Genomic DNA, 16540 nt, shown 5'->3' on the forward strand with positions numbered 1-16540 from the left:
ACTACGATTTATTTGTGGATATCATCTGGGAATCAGCTCGTAAGCACATACCTCGCGGCTGTCGGTGCCTGTACATCCCAGGCCTTGAGGATCAGTCTGCTAAGCTGCTTTCTACTTATGAATCGCTCTACACCAAAGACCCTTTTTCTGAGGACACCATTCTGGCTGGAGAGGAACTTATGCGGACAATTGCTGAAAGCCGAAAAAACAGCTGGGTTCAGCTTGTATCTTCCGTTGACATGACTCATAACAGCAAGAAGGCATGGAACACCATTAAAAAGCTAACTGGCGACCCCCCAAATGCTACAAACTCTGGTCAAGTAACTGCCAATCAAGTTGCCCATCAGCTTCTTTTAAATGGAAAGCCACCCCACCGCCTGCCCAGGGAACCAAAGCCGCTTATCACACCGACTGACAATACCGATGCCATCAGCAAACCCTTTGTACTAGCCGAAATAGTAGCATGCATTAAATCCTTAAAAAATGGAAAAGCGGCTGGTTTGGACGACCTTACTACGGAACAAATTAAACACTTGGGTCCCGTAGCTATCTCATGGCTATTAGCAATGTTTAACTCATGCCTTAAACTCTACACAATCCCAAAGGTCTGGAGGCGGGCCAAAATCATAGCTCTGTTAAAACCAGGTAAAAGCCCAGATGATCCGAAAAGTTTCCGCCCCATATCGCTATTAAGCCATACATTCAAACTTTTTGAGAGGATGCTTTTAAACCGCCTGACGCCTTTACTTGAGAAACACCTAATCCCAGAGCAAGCTGGTTTTCGTCCTGGCAAGTCCTGCACTAGGCAAACTTTGAATCTTGTACAGGCTATTGAGGACGGATTTGAAAGCAGGAGAATAACTGGCGTTGTCTTTGTTGATTTAACAGCTGCATATGATACCGTCAACATTCGTAGACTCCTAGTTAAAGTTCACAACATAACTAACGATCAAGGCTTCGTCCGCATACTAAGAGATATCTTAAACAACAGAAGATTCCAGGTTCACCTTAATCGTAACAAAAGCAGGTGGCGCAGTCAGAATGGCCTCCCACAGGGGAGTGTCTTAGCCCCGGCCTTGTTTTCCATTTATACCAATGATCAACCAAAAACTCCAAACACCCGTCAATTCCTCTATGCCGATGACCTTGCTTTGGCTGCTCAGGCGTCATGTTTTGAGGAGGTGGAAAGTTTGCTGAAGACAGCCCTAAGCGCACTCTACTCTTACTATGACGATAACGCCCTTAAACCCAACCCGTCTAAAACTCAGTCGTGTGCGTTCCACCTGAGGAACCGTGAAGCAAACAGGCCTCTTCAAATATCTTGGCGAGGTGCTCATATTCAACACTGTCCACAACCACGATACCTGGGAGTCATACTGGACAGGTCTCTAACATTTAAAGCTCACTGCCTGTATACCAAACAAAAAGTATGTGCAAGAAATAATCTGCTCCGTCGGCTAACGAGAACACATTGGGGGGCATCTCCGCACGTACTTCGTACAACAGGCCTCGCTCTATCTTTCTCTGCAGGTGAATATGCGTGTCCAGTTTGGCACCGTTCCGCTCATGCTAAGGAGGTGGACATAGCATTAAATGAGACTTGTCGAATAATTACTGGTTGCCTTAAGCCCACACCACTAAATAAGGTCTACCCTCTGGCCGGAATAGCGCCTCCCAAGGTTCGACGTGAGGTAGCATGTTCTGTCGAAAAAATGCGTCAGGAAAAAGACCCTCGGCACCCACTCTATGGCTACACCGCACCTCGTGCCCGCTTGAAAAGTCGCCACAGTTTTATTCAAGCTACCAAAGCTCTGGATTGCATTCCGAGTCGCGCTAGGGTACGGTTATGGCAGACAATCTACCCACCACCTTCAGGCTTTGTCCCCCCCAAAGAGTGCCTACCCGCAGGTTACAACTTGCAGTGGCCTACATGGAAGTCACTTAATCGCTTACGGAGCCAGGTTGGCCGAAGCAATGAGATGGGGGCTTCTCGTGAGATGGGGGTACGAACTGAGTGATAAGTCACCCTGTGACTGTGGCGCCGACCCACAAACGATGGCACACTTACTCTCCTGCCCGAAATGTCCATTCACCTGCTCACATGACGATCTGATGGAGGCAACAGACGCCGCAGTCGACGTGGCTAAATACTGGCAAAATATGATATGAATTCTCCAATCATTGACACGAAGAAGAAGAAGCAGTAAAGGTAAAAAAATATCACGTGGAAGTATCGAGCTGAAATTAATATTAAATATCTAGGTCTACAGTACCTCGAGAACAGAAATAATTACAAACTTATAGGTATTCCTAGTTCATTTCATACAAAATGAGTGCAAACGCAGACTTAATTTTGTCAACCTTTATAAGTTGTACTTCCCGTTGACCTAATTAATTGAATCATAAAATTGATGTTTACCGACCCTCGGTCGTGAAAGTTTGTGTCGCAGGCGGCGGGTTTCATCTGGATGGCTGACGAGAGCTCCTAGAGGACTTCTCCGATCCGAACCCTGGGTAATGACAAATCCTTGAGAACCTTGGGTAAAGACAACACTATTCTCAACTTTTCGTCGCTTTTCCGAATATTACGGGGTAATGCTACGGGCATGACTGCATGAGGTTGTAGCTAATAAACTAATTCCCAAGTTCCATAGTTCTAAAAAATATATTTTTCTTTCTTTAATGTTAATTCTTATTTAAAAAAATATTTGTAATTAATATGAAAATACGCGTCACTGCATTAGGACAGTTATTATTTCCTTTTGTAGAATTAACTCCAGTTAGCAACATCAAAGGTTTACTCTGAGAAGGCGGAAGAGCTTTTCCGTTTCGTTGAACTTATAAAGATATTGAAAAGAAAACGTTAGTTAAATGTATTTTTAAGCTTCACGCTGATCTCGTATATAGCAGGGTAGGTAAGGGTGAAAAGTAGTATTTAAACACTTCGTTCCCCACTTCAAGTTAAGTGGCGGAACTAAACGCCGCGTTTTGTGAAAAAAAAATAGTTTGACCCTAACAAAAACAAGTGTTATTCAGCTCGTTTAGTCACGTAATAGGTTCACCATATCAAATCCATCTTACTGTAGTAATATAGCTCTCTATTCCAGTCACGAAGGGATTAACCGTAATAGTAAATGTACGTAGCAGGCGGTGACTCAATTAATGCATACTAATGGAGAACCCCTATATTAATAACAACCTTGCAAGATATTACATTATTTTTAGCTTAATACTTTATCCTGCATATAGCAGGATACGGTTCCCCCTGACCTACGACAGGGTTCCCCTATACTAGGTTCCCCTAGTGATCCAACCCAGAGCAAGAAAATGAAGATATTAAATATTTCACTACTTGGGGTGGGAATCGAATCCTTGCGCCACGACACGACCCCCAATGCGTTCTCGCTCTCTCTCTCTCTTTCCTGTTCATAGATATTATATTCGTACGTAAAAATTCAACTTCAGTTTTAAAATATAATAGACATATATATCAGGTCTTCATTATTCTAACTGGATTTATATAGGTCAAAGTGTAAAATTTTGAATAATATAATTAAAATTATAAAATAATAATTAAAATAATATAATTAAATTTTAAATAATATTTTTTTGTATTATATCTAATTATGATCCTAAATAAAGATAAGGTAGTTTAAATAATTATGTTTTTCTTATCTGGGTCACAGTATTCATGAAAATGAACGAATGCTATCAATTCGTGAGAAATGGGAATTTTGAAATGGTTCAACAAATTATAATTGTTTTTAGTAAAATCGTTCTGTATTATTTCATTTATCAATAACAGAAGAAGAAGGGTTGACTTGTCACCATTAATGTTTTTTTTAATGCTTCACGCTGTATCAAATAGCAGGATAGGAAGATGGAACATAGTGCTAAAGCATCCAGATTCCCGCTCACCGCCCAATTTTTCGAGACATAGCGTATCAAGTGAAACGAAAACGGAAGTCAACAGCGCGCCTGGTCTTGTTACAAACGAAAACGATCATCCTAACGAGTAAGATTCAAACCCACAACCGTCGTGCTAACAGCCTTCTGGCTGTGCAGCTCTAACGACGGCCTCAAATTCAAATTCAAATTCAAATTCAAAATATTCTTTATTCAAATAAACTTTTTTTTTTTTGTGAACACATCCTACTTCCTACTAATTTTAAATATTAATTATTTATTTCTAATAAGTAGATATTATAGACGTAAAAGTTTGTGAGGATGAATTTTTGTTCCACTTTAACCCAAAAACTACTGAATGAATATAGATGAAACTTAAGTAAACTTAACCTAAATAAAAATTTTGTATAATTTGGCTATAATATAACAATAAGTTTGAGCGGGCGAAGCCGCATGTGGGTCGCTAGTCTATAATATACGAATAGGTTAAATCGTAACATGAACCACAGGAGTGCTAAGGGCTGGGGGTCGTAAACTTTGAAAGCATTCCCATACTATAAAACACGTTCAGTTGATTTCACAGAGCGCTTCGTTTCCAAATCCATTGATCCCTTTAGTATTGTGTGCAATCTTACTTATCTGATTGGATTTATATAAAAAAATAGAAGAAAAACTTATATACAACAAGATAAAAGAACGCCTTCGTGGCGCAAGGGCTTAAGCGTGCGACTGTAAAACGCTATGGTTGTTACATTCGCTTCCCACTCGGAGAATGATATATTTAATAATTTCATATCCTTGCTCTGGTACCGAGGTAAAGTACGGCGTTGTGTTCCGCCACTCAACAAGCAAAGCCCCAGGAGTTGGCGCGGAATCGTCTTAACGAGGAACAGAGTGTTTTAACACTAGGTTTTCAAGTTCCGTGGGATAAGCGTGAAAAAAAAAGATGCAAGGCGACGACGACTCCACTGACTGACTTGAATGTATTTCTCACTGTATGTATTTCTGAATATTGTTATCACGTCAAAAAAATATTTTATGTTTTTTTACAGTAAACTCGCATTCTATACCATCTATCCATTAATTAAACTTCAACCACACAAACCAACCCACACATTGTCAAGTTTTGAATGTAAAACGTGTGGTATTCAACTGGAAACAGTTAAAGTTAGTCTTTTCATTGTTAGGCCGAAGTTTGTTTCATTATCCTGGAATCAATTAAAACAATTGTCGAACTTTAACTTCTATAATATACTTGTAGCTACAAAGCGTGGAATATATTAACATGGCGTTGGGGCACAAGTTTTGAATTAGTCACTATAATTGTTACAGTGACTATTACAACAAAAGTTATGGGTTCGATTTCCACTCGTGGAAATGAAAACTTAAAAAACATAATAATTGGACAGTATATTTTTCGAGGAAAGATATAGGCTATGTTATTTTTTTCAATATATCCCAATGTTCGTTAATTTTTGTCAGAACCCTTAGCTATTTCCAGCTGATCACGCAGGCGAAGCCTCTGGTAAAACTGGTGTCCCTTATCTCAAAAAACAAAAACAAAAAGTCTTATCAGTAGTTGAGTAATAGTAGCTGAAAAATGTATGTAATGTAGGAACGGTTATGATTATAGGTTTGAATTTCATTAGACTATTAGGTACTAGATTTTGTGGTTTTGGTTAACCGAAGTACGGAGTTAGTTCAGCCACTTCTGTATGGACGCCGAAATGCTTATAAATGTAGTGAACTGCATAATTAAATTTTTTGTGTTAATTTCATTTAGTTTTAACACAGTCGTAACGCAGTGACACAACGTGTAGCTGTAAACGTTTACAGCTTAATGGTTTTGAGTTCGATTCCCATTGGGAGAAGTGACATTTTTTTCATTTCGTTTCGCTGATATAAAAAGGGCGCCGTCATTCAACACTCAATGTTTTGAAAATTGGGTGGCGCTAGGGAAACGGTGTCTTAACATTAGGTTCCTTCTATCTACACTACACAAGCGGGAAAAATCGTGAAGCTACTTTTACCTAGATAAAAAGAACATTTAAATTCACGCTGTATCCCGCACTTAGCAGGGTAGGCAGTTGTATAGAGTTAAGCCTCTTCGTTTCCTATTAATACTCTGTTCCCCACTTTCCGCCGAATTTTTGGCGCAACTCGACTACATCGCGTTTTACCTCAACACACAAGACAGTGGCGTAGCTAGGGGGGTGCGAGCGGTGCCGTCGCACCGGGCATCAAAAGGAAAAGGGGCATCAAAGTCGACGATTACTTTGTTTTTCTTTGTTTTTTTTAGACTTTAGACCATTTTAAAGGGCATCAAGTCCCCTAAGCCGCACCGGGCATCAAAAGGAAAAGGGGCATCAAAGTCGACGATTACTTTGTTTTTCTTTGTTTTTTTTAGACCTTAGACCATTTTAAAGGGCTTCAAATCTCCTAAGCCGCACCGGGCAAATACCCTAGCTACGCCACTGACACAAGAGCAAAGAATAAAATGAAAATATGAAATATTTAATTTCCTCGAGTGGGAATCGAATCCACAAGTTGTCGCGTGTACGGTCACACGCTGGTGACCAGGCGCCACGACTGGATGGACTAGTTATTTTCTTTATTTTATTAATTTGAAAAAAAAATCCACAACATAGAATACGGTAGAAAAAAAACGCGACCATAAATTCCTAGTAAGAAGTAAAAACATTTAGAGCTAATGTAAACAAATAAACTGATACGAGAGATCTGTTCAAGGCTAATAAATGATGTAAGAAGTATATTAAATAACAACCACTATTAATCAACTATCCTTATCAATATTTAGATTATGGTGCAACAATGACGTATTTGCAATTTTTCAAATGGGTATTCCTGGAGAAGCCTCGTTTGTAAATAACACTTTTAGCTTCAAAAGTGATTGATTTATGCCTCTGTGAGAGATAGCATCTGAGTGCAAACGCGATGGTTGTAGGTTCAACCCGCACTCGGGGGAACTCATTTACGTATGCGTGAAAACTTGGGCAGATAGCGAAAGGTGTATTTAGAAAGTAGATTCTAAAGAATATATGCTAATATGCGGGCTACAGGAAGCTAAAAAGAAAAGAAAACACATGCAAATTTTCTAGTACGATCTTTCTCTCTTACCCTCGAAGACTATCAGAATAGCTAAAATTACAAGTAACTCATTAACAATTCATAGCACGCACTAAGACGCGCCCAATTCTGCCCACGACACCCCAAATTACGAACCCATAAAGACTTCATAATTTTATGAACTTTATCTTATTTTAATTAAGTATGGACTTTACACAAAATTAGCATAAAGTCAAAAGGTTTGCACGCCATCTTATTGCAACTTGCTTCACGTTTTTTCCCGTATAGCACGGAGGGATATCTAGTGTATTCAATTCAAATTCAGTGGTTTCTGAGATTAGAGAGTTCTACCAACCAAACACACATCCCCATTGTACATTTTCATCCCCTACAATGCAGTTTATATTGAGTGGGAAGTGCAATTAAAGTGATACTGTTATAACACCTGTATTTGGATACAATCACGGCCCTGCATTGGATACTGTCAATAATCAAAATACAATTACATACAAGCAAATCATATTTCCATGTATGCGGAAAGACTATATACAAACATTGATTGCGTCTCCTGCAACTTATTTTTTTTGTTTCTTGGCATGAGTTAGGATTGTACAAATGGATGTTGGAGATATCCAAGGGTGAAGCTACTTATGGAGCAATCCAACTGAAGATTTTTTAATAATTTTAAACTTTAATTAAACCACATTTAACAAATCTATACAATTAAACTACTTTTTTAGAAAACGTATAAAAATTAAAATGTAAAGAGTCTCGAACCCGGGCCTCTTGGAAATGTTGGACGGTTTCCAAGGGGTTATATAATTAAAAGACGATGTAATTAAACATTCTTTAACTGTCTTTTTTACAAAAAAAGAACAAAATTCCCTCTGGCGACTCTGCCCTAACTATCTATATTAAAAAATACTCTAAAAACACACTATCCTTGCAATAATTGTTTGTTGTTTGTTCATATAATTGAATTGTAACCGTATATTGGAATACGTTTTCGTTTTTCGATTGAGCAGTATGCTGTTGGCCATATCGGCCTCTACAGCGTCACCGGACTTGGGGAGGCCGAGCTAGACGAGCTCTGACCTTGGCATGGCTACCGTGGAAGGTACCAACAAAAGAGAACACAGTGGCGCAAGGGCGTCTCCTTTGAGACTCGGACCGCGACTTGCGAACACCGTTCGTAGTGGGGGGCTTTGCTTCGATCGGTTCGACCAAAGCCTACTGGGGAGGGCTCTTGATGCCCTATTGGATTAATGAGTGCGGGCTCCTCTCGCGCCGAGGCGCGATTGGGCCACAGTAAAGCTGGGACCTCGTCTCCACCGGCGGGGACGGTGTGCGTAGCGTGTATGTGTGCGATTGTGTGTGGCCCTACCTACAAATTTGGGGTCGTTCGCTTTAGTGATGGGGTCAGCATCATCGGTTAAGATATCCCGGGGTCGACGGCGATCCCACGGGCGTCGTTTGGCGTAATTACACGAGTTTACCACCAGCGGATTCGGATGCGATTCGGCTTTAGTGAAATAACTACTGGAGAGCTTGCGACAGTGCTCTTTTACTGAATCTAATTTGACGTCTCTATGGAGATCGGTATTACGCATGTACCACGGGGCACCGGTAGTATTACGCAAGAAACGGTTTTGAATTACTTGTAAACGGCTAAGGTCTGTCTGTGCGAACACAACACAGGCGTAGGCGAAAATGGGTCTGACGCATGCTTTATAGAGTCGGATTTTATTTCTAAGAGAGAGTTTGCTTTTAGCACAAATGAGTGGATACAAACAACTTAGGACATAGGCCGCTTTGCGGCGAACATAAGTAATGTGGGCTTTAAAGGACAGTTGACTGTCGAGAATGACACCTAAGTATTTGGCCTGTTTGGCCTCGGGAATTATTTTGCCTAAAAGGCGGACATGTGGCAGGTAGTCTGTCCTACGGAGGGGGAAGTAAATGATGTTACTTTTATCGGGATTGACCTCTATGCGCCATTGAAATAGCCACTGACCTATGCGGTCCATGGACATTTGGAGTCTTTTAGCTATGCAGGCTGATACACGGCCGGACGTATAGACGGCGGTGTCGTCTGCGAAAAGGGCTAGGTTTGTACCTGGGGTTTTGGGGATGTCGTGAGTGTACAGATTGTACAGAAGCGGGGATAGTATGGAGCCCTGGGGGACTCCAGCTCTAACTGGCCTACTGGAGGAAAGGGTGCCTTCTACCCTGTATCTAAATGAGCGGTTTGATAAGTAGTCTCGAATGATGTGCACGAGTCTGTCAGGTACGTTAGTCTTTTGTAACTTGTAAATCAAGCCATTGTGCCAGACTTTATCAAACGCTTTTGCAATGTCTAAGAAGATTGCCGCTGATGGCATTTGTTTGGCTCGGGATAACAGGAATTCCGTGAGGCGGTGTACCTGGTGTATGCTGGAGTGTTTGGCTCTGAAGCCGAATTGTTCGGGGGGGATTATGTCATTGGCCACGACTGCGGCTTGGAGACGAGTGAGGAGGATACGTTCGTATATTTTGCCCATTGAACTGAGAAGGCTTATGGGGCGATAACTGGACGGGGATGTGCGAGGTTTCTTAGGCTTGTGAATACCTATGACTATTGCCTCTTTCCATTGGTCTGGGAATGAGCACTCTTTTAAAAGAGTGTTGAAAATGGCAACGAGAAGCGTTAGAATGTGAATAGGAAGAATTTTAAGGATCTTATTCGAGATGCGATCGGATCCTGGGGCTTTCTTTGGCTTAAGGCGCTTTATAATGTCTTGTACCTCTTCGACAGAGGTCGGTCTTATAGGTTCGCCCGCTGGTGGCAACGGTGCCCACGTTTCGACCTGTGTGTCCACCGCGGCGACGTGAATTGGATCACACGGTTTTTCCGAGGGGGAGCATTGACTTTCTAGGTTATCCGCTAGGCATTCGGCCTTTTCGAGATCGTCTGAGGCTAGTGTTCCGTCCGGACGGATTAACGGCGGTAATTCGACTACGGTGTCGTTTTTGAATGATTTAGTTAATTGCCAGAACGCTACGTGCGATGGCGTAAGCTCTGATAACCTATGATCCCAAGATTCGTCTCTGAGGTCCTCGAACCGGGCTCGAACCTGTCTTTGGAGCCTCCAGAGTTTAGCGCGGTTTGCTGGCGACGGAAATGAATCGTGCGCCCTATTGGCGATGTTTTTACGTCTCATAAGCTTTCTGAGATCTCGCGGGATCTTAAAATGTCCTTCTGGATTACTTGGAATTTCCCTAGAGCACTCGTCGAGAGTGCTACCCAGTCTGTCAGTAAGTTGGTTGATTTCCGCCTCGACTACTTCCACCGAGTCGAATCTGTCAGGTATGTCGTCTGTCGGTTCCGTGTCGGGATTGCCTAGGCGCTCCGCGAACTTAGACCAGTCGGTGATGGTGGTTTTAGGAAGAACTGGAGGACAATCGGGTCCTAATTTAACTATTACAGGTCTATGGTCTGAGTCTAACTCTGGTATTACCTCGATAGAGCGCAGCCTGAGAGAGACGCCCTGCAGGATGGCTATGTCGAGAATTGAAGGTCGGCCCCGGGGCCCAAATCTAGTGGGAGTGAGGGGGGCTATTATCTCAAAGCGAGAGGTGGTCAGGTCATAGATATTTTCGAGTTCGATTCCTCCTCTATTTGTGGAGTTGCAATTCCACCTGGTACTTTTACAGTTAAGGTCCCCGGCTATGATAACCGAGTCCCCCATGTCTAGTAGTGTCTGTAGGTCGCTTCTAAGTAAACTCTTTGATGGAGAGAGATAGGCGGAAGCTATAATAGTGGGTGGATGTCCAGTCATGTGAACCTTACAGACCGAAACTTCGATGTTAGTGAGCGTCGGCGGCGGATCGAGCGGTATGACGTGAAGCGTCTTTTTGTAAAATATGACGGTGCCGCCTTTGGCGCCGTCTCTGTCGTTACGAATAGTGCGGTAATTGGCTATCTTGGGATCCCTATTGCAATTTCTAAGGAACGTTTCCTGAACTAGAAATAAGTCGAGTTGTCGGTTTGTAACAAAATCGCGGACTAGCCCCATTTGCGTATTGAGACCGTTAGCGTTAAAATAACCTATGTTGAGAGAACGCGGCTTGACTCGCGCGAGTCTTAAATCGGGCGGGTTGATTCTAAAATTATTATTGACCGCCATTGGAAGTTTGAGCATTGACAAGTAGTAGTTTGGCTATAAGCTTTCTGTTGAGCTTAATTACTTGAAGTCGACTTTTAGGATCGCCGTTTGAGTCTACTAAGCCTTTCGCGAAGGCCAATAATTCGTCTTTATCTAGTATATCTAGAAAGCTGGTCGCAATGTCGATCGCGTCTTCGATCCTATCCTGTTCTGTTACCTCCCCACGGGGCTGTCGGGCAGAGGAAGTGGCCCTGGAGGGCTTGGGTTTGGGATTGGAGGCCTTGGCGGCTTGGGTCTCTGGTAGAGGTTTTTTCCACGCATTGGTGGAAGGAAGAGGGGCTGGTTGGAGTAGTGGCTGAGGGCCGGACGGGTTTTGCGCTGGACGGGAAGGCATCGAAGCCTTATGCGTCCTGCCGCCCTTTCCGCCGGACCTGCGTGGGGCCTTAGGGCATCCGCGGTAATTTGCGGGGTGCCCTTGGGTCTCACACAGGACACAGCTGGGAGGTACGGCCGGGTCTGGGACCTTGCGCGGACAGTCAGCAGTAGCGTGACTTTCTAAGCACTTCACGCACCTGGGTTTTGCGTGACAGTTTTTGGCGGAATGCCCATAGAGCTGGCAGCGGTGACACTGCCCTGGAATGCCACGAGACCATGGCTTATCGATAGTAATGCCCGTGAGTGAGCAGACGGATTTAATGTTAAAGATTTGTTTGCCCTCTGGGCTGCGGTCTAGGACAGCTAGGACCATGTCGTAGCTTTTTTTAGTGTACTGATTGTACATACGGTGGACTGCCCTAACTGGAAGATTTTGGGATTTTAAGTCCCTGAAAACTGACTCTGTCTCTAATTCGGATGGGATACCCTTGAGGACTACACGTAATTGACGCTCGTCCTCCAGAGCGTATGAATGGAACCCTATCTTTGAATTCCTAAGGTGGGTCGTAAGGACCCTGTGGTCTTTAGGTGTTAACACCTGAATCCTAACTCCCTGCGCTGTGGATCTGGCAGAATTGAACTGCACTTTAGCGGACAACATCCATAGTTGTAAATTGTCCCACGCTTTCTTTTCCTGAACTATTATCGGGGGAGGTAACCTGTCCCTACGAACGCCGGCCGGTAGCGGTACCGAACCGTCGCCAGAGTTGGACGCGGGGATCGAGCTATTATTATCATTGCTTGTCTTTGTCTTTGATGTATTGTCAGTCTTGTCTACCTGTGCACCCTTTCTAACTACCTGCGCGTCGTCCCTAGACCTACGCGGGGGTGAGGACCGCGGGGAGGGGGTTTTTTCTGCGCGCGCGGCGCGTTTGGCTGGGGTTGTTGGCGGAGAACCTAGCGATCTACGGGCCTTCCGTTTGGCCGATTTTGATTTGACGGTCTCGAAACCGTCATTATCCTCCACACCGGGAGTTTCTTCCTCGTCGGCTGAGGCCTCAGAGGATGATGAAGACGACGAGGAAGCCTCCGCGGCCTCAGACTCAGACTCGGACTCCGCGTCATTTGCGGAAGCCTCGTCCTCATCCGAGCCGGCGTCGGCCTCCTCAGGTTCGTCCTCCATCTGCTCTATTAACTCGGGCGATTGAGCGATCGCCTCATTATCGACGTACGTTTTTAGGCCTTCTAAGGCGTCGGGGAAATGTTGCGCGACGTAGTTTAGCAGGTTAACCGCATCTACTCGGATCATTTTGGGGACAATTGACCCCCCGCCGTGGCGAGGGGTGTGTGCCTACTTTGACCTAATGTCTCGGCCTGGTGGGGCCGGGGTGAGTACCTAGCTTAAGCTAACACTGTGTAAAAGTACTCACGTGGGTATGGAATCCAGGTGAAATCCTATGGACACTAACACACTACACTGCACTACACAAAACAACGGAGATCGCCGCTCGCCGAACAAAACGACGCCGATTGGTCCTCTTCGTCTTCTTGGTGTTGCAGGATGGCGTGGCCGAGAGTGCGCGCGTGCGTGGATTGGTTTTTGGTTTTTGGGTTTTTTTGGTTTTGGTGATTGCGAAAGCGATGCCAAGCGGACATTGAGACGTCCTGGCGGTACCGCGGTCGGAATGGAACCTTCTATATATATATATTGGAATAGCATTCAGAATGTTAATTAGAATTAGAACGAGCGTACAGTGCTGGTTATCGTCAGTGAGCGTTCGTTTCAACATCAGAAAGAAATTATTAGACGCACACCATATGTTTGCCAATCTTAAATACGTCTTCACCTAGGTCCATATTCCCTAACGTTTTAGAAGAGACCGTCGTGGTACAGACTGACTGTGAACGCGAAGGTTGTCGGTTCGGTTTTCACTAGCGGGTTCATTTTCTCTTCTTCGCTCTGATAGCAGCAGAACTGTCTTCCGCAGAACTGCCATCCGAACAGGTGGTAGCTTTTTGTTTATATGTTCATTCGACGATTCAAAAGTGCTTATAATAAGTTTATTTGAATAAAGAATATTTTGAATTTGAATTTGATAACAAGATTAAAGCACGTGTTCAATTTCGTCACTCAATATGTAATGTCTTGATGTCTCGAGATCCTGTTACATTAATCCACGATGGCCTCAACTTCTTTATCACAACGAATATCTCGTATGTCAAAGTACTTTGAGCTGCATTTGAACCCGATATCACTACGATACGAAACGATGCAAGAGAATCAATAAAAATTCCTTACCTCTTTGCTCATATCTATTAGTTTTAAGGGTTCCGTACATTTTAAGGAAAAATGTAACACGTATAATATGAATTTGTTGTCCGTCCGTCTGTATGTCTGTCTGTCTGTCAAGAGCCTTTATCTAAGGAACGCTTGGATATTGAATTGAAATTCAAATCATATGCTCATATCTACGGTCCCATGATATCCTGAAAAATTATTAACTATTTATATAGCAAAAAACGCGTATTCCGACACTATTAAGGGTATCAAAATTAAAACGGTGCTTCCTGTTGACCTAGAATTGTACATTTATGGTGAATTCCTTAAAAGGGGGACAAATTTGTTATTAAAGTCGCTAGTTTAAGTGAGGTATCAGAGGAAAAGGGCACTGGCTAAGCTAAGCTTTAATTTCACAAAAAGCACGAGACCTTCAATTTTGGTACGGAACCCTTGGTGGGCGAGCCCGCGCTTGTCCGGTTTTTTTATTATATGTATTTCTACTCTTGAGCTTCTGCATGTGGCCAGATGCCAGTCGTAGCGCAGGGGCACCAATGTGTGACCGTAAACGCGACTGGTTGTGGGTTCGATCCCCACTCAGGGAAATTAAATATTTATTTAAAATTTATATTTTCATTTCTTCGCTCTAGTGTCAGTGCTAGAACGATGATTGGTAATGATTTGGTTATAATCGCAAGACTAAAAAACTATATTTTTAAATCTCACGCTTTATCCCGCATCCGCAAAGAAATTAATACAATTCAATCATTCCCTCGATTGGGAATCGAACTCACAAACGTCGTGACTGAAAGTCAGAAGTTGTGCCACTGCGCGATGACAGCCTCAGATTTATCTATCTATTAAAGAACATACTTTATTATCTACAAAATTAAACTAATAATACTAGTCATCTTAGTGTAAGTAAATAATATGATATATGTACGTAACCTACATTACAGTAATTAGTTTTATAACTTCATATAATCCATAGAAAAAACAAAACATATATTATTAAACATAATAAACATATGTTTTCAGCTTCACGCTATATCCGCCACAAAGCAGGATAGGGCTAGAGAAGCTAGTGTTAGGACACTCCGTTCCCAATTTTCTGCCGCGCTTTACTTCGCCTAGACAAATCACGGCGTTGAATTCCGCCGCTCAACACACCATGTCTCCCAAATTTGACGAAACGAGGGGATCGAAGCTTCTTAACCCTGGGTTCCCTTTGCCTACTTAATTATTCCGGATACAGCTTGAGGCTATGTATAATTAATTACTTTACTAATTTCATCAACTTGGCCTAAAAAACAAATCACAAATTAAATATAATAATATATACACATATAATAACAATATCAAGCAACATATACTAAATCACATGCAAATAAACAAAATTGTTCATACTGACAGCAGAAAAAAGATAAATTTAGAAACTGTAAAATAAAAGCGTTCATACGTTTTTCGTAAAACAGCATATGTTTACTTTTGCCTTATCGTAGCCTTCGAGTGAAATAATAACACTCGGTGCGCTATCAGATCGCCATTAAAATAATATATTTTTTTATTTATCTCCTATAAATATGCAGATACGCAGTGGGAAAATAGTGTTGAGACACTCCGTTCCCCCGGCACCGCCCAATTTTCAAGTCATGGCTTGTGAAGTGGCGGAACTTAACGCCGCACTTTATCTGTTTACCAGATCGGGAAATGAAAAATTATTCATTCCCCCATGTTATAACCGAACTCACAACTATCGGATTTACATTCTGAACAAGTGGCGCTACGCTACGACGGCCTCAAAAATTTAAATAAATATCAATAAATAATAATAAAATATTACTTACCAACTTTTTACAGACAGACGCACATATTCACTTTAATCACAACAACACGAAATAAGTTTATACATTTAATTAAGACATATTATGACAGCCAATTCATTTTTTTCGTGCCAAAATTTTTAAAGGCAAACATCACAAGCTCGAGAGCAAAAACACATGGATTTACGGAAAATTTGTGAAATATCCGGGAAAAATCGACGACCGCTCAGAACAGCGGATGAACTAGTACTGTAAAATGAAACTGAAGAGAGCTGTATACAGCAGATCTATAAGAGAAAGTACATATAGCTGTCCTTTTCAATCGTACACGTTTCGTTCTACCATCTCACTCAGTTCATTATCCTGGCCACTTACAAACCAAAAAACGTCTGACAAAAATATCGAATTACTCACTCACTACGCGTAGAATGGAACACTATGTTTTTTTCAAAATAAACTTTAATTCGATTTATTATTATAACTGCTAAATCTTAAATAGAAAATTACATATATTTTTTCTATTATTAATTTTTTTTTATTATAAAAATATTGTAAAAATGTTATCTAACTTCAATGTATTGCGGCAGAATACAAATTGATCTTTTTGTTTAGTTTTAGTTTTTGAAGAGAGAATTTGGCGGGAAACAATACTGTCAAATATGCCAGTGACATACCAGTTATTATAAATCCGCTAGGGACTCTCTTAATATACTATCGACCAATTTTTTTCAGCTTCACGCTGTATCCCGCATTTAGCATGGTACGCAGATGGGACTAGTGTTAACACACTATCTTCCCCACTCACCGCCCAATTTCTAGACATTGCCCATAGAAAGGTGAAACTCAACGCCGAGTTTGATCGAAAAAATATATCTTAAGTTTTTATTTATAGCTTCACAAATATTTTTTTATCAATTTATATCTAA

At 42.0% G+C, this 16540-nt stretch overlaps 1 protein-coding gene across 1 annotated transcript in view; it reads right to left on the bottom strand.

The window, feature by feature from the left end:
- The window catches only part of Dgk (diacyl glycerol kinase 1), a 71140-nt gene extending 55290 nt beyond the window's left edge, over positions 1 to 15850 (bottom strand). The window contains exon 1 of the mRNA XM_085188544.1: positions 15639 to 15850. The gene's annotated coding sequence lies outside the window, so the exon portion shown is untranslated. The remainder of the gene's footprint in view (positions 1 to 15638) is intronic.
- Positions 15851 to 16540: the final 690 nt, after the last annotated feature.

The sequence above is a fragment of the Heliconius melpomene genome, chromosome 7 (assembly GCF_056956725.1).
Source record: "Heliconius melpomene rosina isolate 202511_hmr_F chromosome 7, ASM5695672v1, whole genome shotgun sequence".
Taxonomy (NCBI): Eukaryota; Metazoa; Arthropoda; class Insecta; order Lepidoptera; family Nymphalidae; genus Heliconius; species Heliconius melpomene.